We start from the raw sequence: 8,618 nt of genomic DNA, 5'->3' as shown, positions 1-8,618 counted from the left end.
TGGCTCTAAGTCAACTTTTTGGTCCTCTGACCCTGGGCCAGCCAGGGGCCTTGCTTAAAACAGCCTTGGGGTTGCTCTAACTTTTGGTAGTTGCAGCCAGTTGGTGTGCTTGTTGAGCACATCAGGCAGAGCACTGAGCCCCTCTGTTCCTTGGCCTGCCTGATTGATTTTCAAATGGTCTTTTTGTCTCTTGCAGCCCTTAATGCTAAGGAAGTTGACTTCCTTCGCTAGTCTCATGGAGTGTCTGTGTTTTGAGACCATTAGACTTACTGGGAGTCCACAACTGTGCTTTTGGATAGTGGGTACCTAAGCCTTTGCAGTAATAGCCCTGAGAGTGTGGTGCACACTTACCCTAGACACCCATCTTAGTCTGTCCCACTACATTTTGTAACAGACAACTGAAAACTCTACTCACTGAGAGGTGCATTCTGTTCTAGTCTCTCTCGGCCCCTGTATAGACCCTGACATTCCATTGCTTGGCTTTTTAATATGTTGTCTGGTTTTACACAACCTATAATTATGGTTTTTTTGTACCTATATTTTCTAAAACATGGTTCTAAAACATCCTGATCATCTCAGCAAGGTTCCTATTTAACATTAATCTATAATTTTTGAAAGCATTTATCACCATGTCATATCACGTCATACTACTACAGCTACACTGTGTGGGCCTTTTGGCCCAAAATCTGAGAGGTGTTTTAAGATCTTGGTTTTTACATGTATCTTTCACTAAGTAGAACCAACATATCTACATATTTATTCCTAAAAACAAGATAAAGTTAAGAATATTCACTTTAAAAAGAGACCTAAAACACTAGAGGTTTCAGGGTAGCAGCCGTGTTAGTCTGTATTCGCAAAAGTACTCCTTTTCTTTTTGCTAAAACACTAGTCTCTTCTACACACAATTTGAACTGTTTGCCAAGGACTGTGGTAAATTCTCCATCACTTAGATTCTTTACATCTAGATTGGATGTATTTCTAAAAGATATGCCTCAGTTCAATCACAAGTTATTGGGTTAGATATAGGAATGACTGAGTAAGGTTCTATGGCATGTGTTACACAGGAGGTCAGACTAGATGATCATAATGGCTCCTTCTGACATGAAAATCTACAGATGTCTGAATACATTTATGGTTAAGACACATTATCATAAAAAGCTGGCCAGAGTCAATCATAAACTAAGGAGATGAACAAGGTTTTAAGGTGAATTAAAGGACGTAGTGTTTTGGAGAGAAGAGGGAAAAGGTTCTAGATGTATAATGATGGTGATAATGGAGAAAGATATACTGTCCAACTATGGAGCTGTGTGTAGGAGGTCTAAGAGGTAATGTATACAAGTTTTGAATTGGATTTTAGATGGAAAGGAAGTCATTGAAGGTGATGGAGGGTGACGATTTTAGTTTTTTCCTTCCTGGAAGAAGAAAGTAGGCTCCCTTATCCATTTACTACTCTATCCTCCCACTGAAATTTAGAAAATAAAGATTTAGGAAAAAGAAGAAATTGCAGTTGTGGAGAAACAGTGATTAAAAGCAAGAATAAGATGCTGGATCACCTCTACATTAACCACTTTCAAACTGGTATAACTCTGTTGATCTCACTGAAGTTATATATGTGTAAAACTAGATTCCAGAGCGCACAGTGGCAGAATGCAGAGGTAGTCTTACGGATAATACAATTCTCAAGTTATTGCTACAGATTCCAGATGGCAATTAAATTTTGGAACAGAATAACAGGGCTACAGGTTGTCCATCAGAAACCAACATTTAATGGAAGGATTTAAATGGAAACTTGAATTTCTATTAAAGTAAGTATGAATTCTGGCAGCAATCATAACAGAACCTTATTCTCAAGCTAGTGTAAATTGGCAGAACTCCATTGTAACCAGTGGAGCTACACCAGTTCACACTGGCTGAGCATCTGACCCATTTTTATTGATTAATACAATAACCACCTTCCCAGGCCAAAGAGTCCAGTATTACAGAAGTGGTGGTCATACAGTTGGCAGACTTGTAGACAAGAAAAAGGAGGAAGACAAAATGCAATTTGCAAGAAAGAGTTACTTCAAAATTCAGTCCTTGGGAGCAAAGCTGATTTTTGCTTTCAAGAGTAGGTCATAGGCATAGGACAAAGAAGACTCTTCTTTTGAACTTCTTCCTAACTTGTGTTCAGTCTCTTTCCTCAGAGAAAAAGTTAATGAGCACTAAATTTAATAAACTCTATTCTGTTCTGGTTCTTTCCATACACGCATCATGATGATATCAGATTGCCTTCCAGTCGCTAAGCAACATGACTAGCATCTGTTGTGTGTGATTCTTGCCTTCTCTTTTTCTCTCCACTTGAGGAAAATTATCTATAGATTTTTTAAGTAATTTCTTTTAATTTTTTGTTATGTGCTTTTATTAGAGAAAGCAAGAGGAATTCCTTTCATCTTGCACTTGGAATAGAATTTGATGAGATTTGTCGTGGTTCTTAGCTCTTGAAGTTCATTCCACAGCCTTGGACCAGCCCCCAAGAAAGCTCTGTCTCCTGCAGGAACCTCTTGAAACTTTAAGAGGGGACGAGGTAGTGAAGAAGAAGGGCTTGTCTTCATGCACAGCCCTACAGCTGTGCCACTGTACCTCTTTAGTGTAGACACTACTACACCAATGGGAGAGCTTCTCCCATAGGCATAGTTAATCCAGCTCCCCAAGAGGTGGTAGCCGTATCGATGGGAGAAGCTTTCCCGTCAACACAGCATTGTCTACATGGGCGGTTATATCAGTATAACTACGTGTCTCAGGCATGTGGATTTTTCACAACCCTGAGCAACGTAGTTATACCGATATAGATCTGTAGTGTAGGCCTGGCTGAAGAGATGAAGATTCCAGTATGGAGCAGAGTTACTCAAGGTGCACAAGCACCAGCTCAAAAAACAGATATAAGAGAGTGGCAGGGTGAATGAAAATTTCAGTAGCCAATGAATAAAGAGCCAGATTCTGCCAGTTCTACCCCACCTCGCTCCATGAAACTGGAACTGCTTGAGAAGTAAAGTGGTACTCAGCATGTGTAAAGGTGACAGAATTAGGCCCTAAGCACATTATAGTAAATAAGCTGTTTATTACAAAAGTAGAACTTCTTATTTTTATTAACTCTTCTAACAGTTTTTCCTGTTATTTCTCCTGATTCTTCCTGCAGATTTCCTGTAAAGTGTATACTTTAGGTGAAGGCAAAAAGTACTCAGACTCAGATTAGGCACATTTCATATGCTTGTCTTAAGTATTGGGCAGAGGCCAAAGATAGGGAATTCTAGGAGACTGGGGTCTGTGCTCCTTCAAAAAAGATCTGGGATATTTCATTAATGTTGTTGCTTGGTAGTTCGTGGACAAAAGCTCAAGCAGCTTTTCGTTAAATGATTGCTGTGTAATGTGAAAATAAGGTAAGCAGGTAGGACAGTCTTGTACAGATCTGAAAAGAAATCCCATACGCATGTATGTTTCAGTAGGATGTGAAAGCCTGTGAGATAAATCATAAAAGGCAAGCCAAACATGAGGATGAGCTCTGCCGTGGTATGCTCCCAGCCAAGGCCACCAAGGATTTTTTTCTCCCTCCAGCTGGTGCAGGAAACCTGTACGAAAGGAACTGGTAGCTGGACCCAAGGCAAAAGCAGCTGATGGTATAATCCCTATTGTGATTGATACCAGTTGAGACCACTCTTTCTCCCCTAGTGGCATTAGGGGGCTGGGAATGTCAACTAATGACTAATTTATTCCCTTAGTTGCATCAAGGATACTGGATGTAGGCAACTGGTGGCTCACTTCCCCTTCAGTGACATTCATATACTGCTATCGTCAGGGGTGTTTCATGGAGAGTAGGACTCAAGAACTTCTCTTAATAAGATTTACCAGAATAAAGGAATAAAACTGCAGTTTCATTCCAGCATAATCCAAGCCTACCAAAGCTAGTTGTCCATGACATTTTCTCAAAGTGGCACTTTTCATATCAAATATGTGAAAGCATGGGAGATTATCTCCTTCAGCAAGAAGATTACCTCTGACAGCAAGATGAACAGACTTTGCATTATTTGTGTAACCCAAGTGGCATTGACAGCAACAACGGCCAGGTTCAAAAAGCTAGGGAATCTCTTTTAAAACTAACAAGCAACTCTAGCTCAAGCCAAGCTCAGAATTTCTGGGATGACTACGTACCTTAACAGGCATTATTTCACCTGTGTATGAAACAAGGCAAACTTTGTGAGGGGAAAAGGGAACAAAGAATCAAGAAAACACAGCAAAAATATATCTATATGTATGATAAGGAAAATACTCCTGCACAGTAACTTTGACAGAAGGCTGTTATCTTGGTTCCCGACTTGACTGTGTGGATGTCCCATAGCCAAATGCCCTTGTACCGCCTCGCTTCAGCATTTGCTAAACTTCAGTTTGGTGTCAGTGTGTAGTGTAGTCTCCTAGTGCTGAGATACACTCAGGCAGGCTTCTCTCCAGTCCCTTGGGAAGTGCTCCCTGGTCCTGCCCAGAAGCTCTGTCACTGAACCCAGCTGTAGTGATTTCAACTTAGTTAATGGCTGGGACCTCTCACCAGAGTGTCTGTCCTCTTTCTGCTGCTGCCTGCATTAGTGAAGAGCCCTCTCTGCACTTTACCCCGTCAAGGAGTCACCTCTGTATTATCTCCATCTGAAGGGCTGCCTCTGCATCATTTCTCATCAGAACAGGATCTTCGGTGGAGAAGAATCAATAGCATATAGGACCTTTAAACCCACTCATTGCCACAAAATAGGAGCCCCTTTCCTCTCCCTCCACTGTGAATTCTGTTCCACAACCCAACCAATTCTAAATTTGTGAGCAGTTATGGTGGCTACCAACGTGTCACTGAGGGATTTCTGTGTAGAAAGGTTATGTAAAAGTAGTTCTCTCTGTAGCCATACTGTTCTCTATTCACCAATAGACGGGGCAGAGAGCTTCTGTCCATCTGGAGTTATGAGTAGGATGAAGCAGCTCTGTGACCATTTCCCCCTGTTCTCCAACAGATGGGAGAAGAGAGCTCCTTCCCTTCTAGAGCTTCAAGCCACAGGGCTTACATTTGTGTAAAATTTATTTTTATTTAATTGTTGTTTGAATTGTGGTAGAGCCTAGGAGTCCCAGCCATAGACCAGGACTAGGTGCTAGTGCTTTAGTGCACCGGGTTTTGAAATCTCCAGTGCCTCAGAGGAGAATTTATGAAAAGTTATATTTAGTAATTTAGGATGATTGAATAATTCCTTGAAATATTCACATCAAAATCAGGGTAGATACTAGTGTGGGTCATATTTGCACTTACCAGTTTACCATAAGATATTTCCATATAAACTTTTATGGCTAGTAGATCTGAAAAATAAATTTTTGTTATAGCCTAATGTCAAGCAGACATCACAGAGATTAATCTAAACAAAAACAGTGGTGACGTGTAGCTTTATTTTATGTACCTTCATTAAACAGTAGTTATTCATTTTAGGCTGAAGGGGACAATATACATTTTCTTCAGGTCTGCATTACTGCAAACACAGAACCTGATACATAAAAATATAAAATTTGCAAATTGGTCAGAAACTACTGCCAAATTGCAATCAAGCAGTCAAAAGAACATGACATACCCAATTGGGCATATGTAATGACAGACGAGGGAATGTTTCCATGTACAGAAATACACTTCATCTAGTGTATCTAGTGTATCTAGTGATGATACTAGAGTTTTGCAAACTGTGTTGTGTTCAGCTTGCAAAGGGAGTCAGGAACAGAACCCTGTGGTTTGGTTCTGACAGGGCTAGAAAGTGAACCAATCTCTGGGGGTTGCTTGGAAGTCTGACTCTGATTCCCCTCACCAGCTGGCTTCTCCTTATAATCCCAAGACATCCCTATCCCACAACAGCCCCTGGAACCTTGCCTTGTCACTTTGGTATCTTCAAGGGGGAAGGAGTCTCTCTTACTTGAGGACAGGTGCAGCTGCTGAGGGCAAAGAGAAGGCAACTGGCTGAATAGAAAAGAGGACTCACACCTCGCAACTCTAGCCTTGAAACAGTAAAGCACTGGAGCGTGTGCTTAACTTTGAATTCAGTGGGACTACTCATGTGATTAAAATTAAGAATGTGCTTAAGTGCTTTGCTGAATCAGGGCTGATGTGAACAACCTCAGCATGTCTTCACCGAACTGTTGAAAACATGGGCAGAAGTTTGTGAAAGTAGGTTGAATGTGAATCAAGACATGCAGATATCACAGTGATGGGAACTCTAGAAATGCTGATGTATGTACCTTTATGGTCTGGGTTATGTATTCTGCATAGTTCTCTGATACTGCACTCTTTAATTAGAGCTCGCTATTCAATTTTTGATATATTAGATGGACTATGAGTTTTCATTTATTTTATTAAGCATATTTTCAAATCTCTGACAGCTTTCTGGTACAAAATAAGCTGAGCAATGGTTTGTAAAATGAGAACTTACCATATAGTGAAGTAGACACAAAATGTGTCCCAAAGACCACATTTTCTAACCCAGCCCCGAGAACAGCTTGCAAAATTGCATACATACAACTGTGAGCATTCTTTATCTGCTTTTGCCTGCATAAATGGACACTTGGCATGCACTAGGGGAACAATTAGATGTGCAATAACCTGGTGTGCATTTACAAACACAAATGGCTATGTTTGTGCAACTGTGTTGCTTGTGCAAAGAGTTTTAGTGAGCTATCAGAAAAAGTTTAAAGGCCTATAAGAAAAAGCTGGCATATAAAACACAGAGAAATGTTTTGTACAATACTGGGCTCTTTGGAGTCAAGTATAGTAGTGTAATGTATTAAAACATCAGTTATGTATGCAATTTAAAATATGTTTATTATTTGGAATTAATGCAGGCTTAGGCATATTTGGTTAGCATATGGAGATCTGTATAGATTTTAAATTAATCACCATAGGATTATGATTTAATATAAACACATACAATGAGTCATGTATTACAAAAATATTATTTAATATATTGGTATCTTAAAGCATTTATCAAGTTTATTATCATTAAAATATTAACAATCTTTCATCTGCTGGTCTCAAAGAATGCTCTGGATATTAATTAATTAACCCTCATTGGTATCCTTGTGAATTAACTTTTTATTTATGATACTTAACTCTTTTTAAAATCATTTTTATCCATTGTTTTCAAAGCATCGCATAACAGAGAGTAAGTAGTATTATCTCCATTTTACAGATAGTGAAACTAAGGTACAGAGTGGTAAAGTGACCTGCCTAAAGTTTATAACCAGTCCATGTCAGAGCTGGACATAGAGCCCAGGTCTCCTGACTCCTAATTCAGTATCCTACTCACAGAATACTTATGCCACTTTTGTAAAGGGTTAAATAGAGGCACAAGTGGGTTAAAGAACTGAGCTTGCCAGCCTTTCGAGAGTGTTAGTTTTGAGTTCTAAATGCAGAATGACTCCTGGCTTCTAAATGATATGCCCAAGATCATGCAGAGAGACAATGGCAGCAATGAGAATAGGATCCTAATGTCTTGAAACCCAGTCCTCTACACTAAGCAAATAATGAATGGGACAAAGGTGAGGTACATTGTATATTTATAAAGAGAATATAAGTGATTTTAGTTACTACAAGTTTTCCAATGATTTTTAGAAATACCAGCATGGGACATGAAACATGTTTAGGGAATCCAAGGATTGTGTGAGGCCAGCAGCCATAGTGACACTCACCAAAGCTGGCAGGGGAAGGGGTCTGAGGTCATACAATTGCCTTTGCATAAGCCTAAGGCACGATGTTTCTCAGAGCCCCAATAGGGTGGGGTAGTTAAAGCCTTCACTGAGCCAGGAGTGAGACCTGTCTTTCATACCAGAACAGGAAATTTGGCCTGCAAAGGGCACAGGATCTTTGTTTCAGCCATGTACAGTTGCAGAGATGAACAACACTTACCCAGACATTGTAAAAGCTGTAATATGCACATGGAATAATATTAACAAAGAGAAGCCAGCACATGGTCAATAACTGTAAAAAATAAAGTGGGGGAGAAATCAAGAGTGTAATCTCATCTAAATTACTCCCACTTCACTTTCCTTTCTGACTTTTTGCGACCATATTAAAAAATGCCAATAATTCTGTCTCTCAGACTTTACAAATTACCAAGTTTGAATCCCATCAGTAGACCAGAGACAGTGTTTTTGTAGGTCCCAAATTTGGCACCCATAGCTCATTTGTGTAGCACCTTACTCCATGAGTCATCCTAGTGCCTTCAATGGAATTGCTCATGAAGTCAGGTGCTGCTCCAAAAGCATGATCTTGCTGCCTTTGAACATAAGGACAAAGCTCCCACTGGGTACAGTCCTGAAATGAGTAAGAATGGCAGATTTGGGCCTGTGACAGGCAAGGTCCAGACACCCCAAGGGGAGAACAGGGGGTCTGCACCCCAAAGAGTAAGCAATATATAATGTTATTATGTATAAAAATATGTCAAGTATAGTCTTTTATGAAAGTGTGTATTCTTCTGAACTTAATGTCATTGGGAGATAAGTGTACATGTTATGGTTATGAATATATGCATGTACATATGTGTAGAACATGTAATCGGAATGCTGTCCATGAAACATTG

Source organism: Caretta caretta, chromosome 3 (genome assembly GCF_965140235.1).
Source record: "Caretta caretta isolate rCarCar2 chromosome 3, rCarCar1.hap1, whole genome shotgun sequence".
Lineage (NCBI taxonomy): Eukaryota > Metazoa > Chordata > Testudines > Cheloniidae > Caretta > Caretta caretta.
This window is presented reverse-complemented; position numbering follows the sequence as displayed.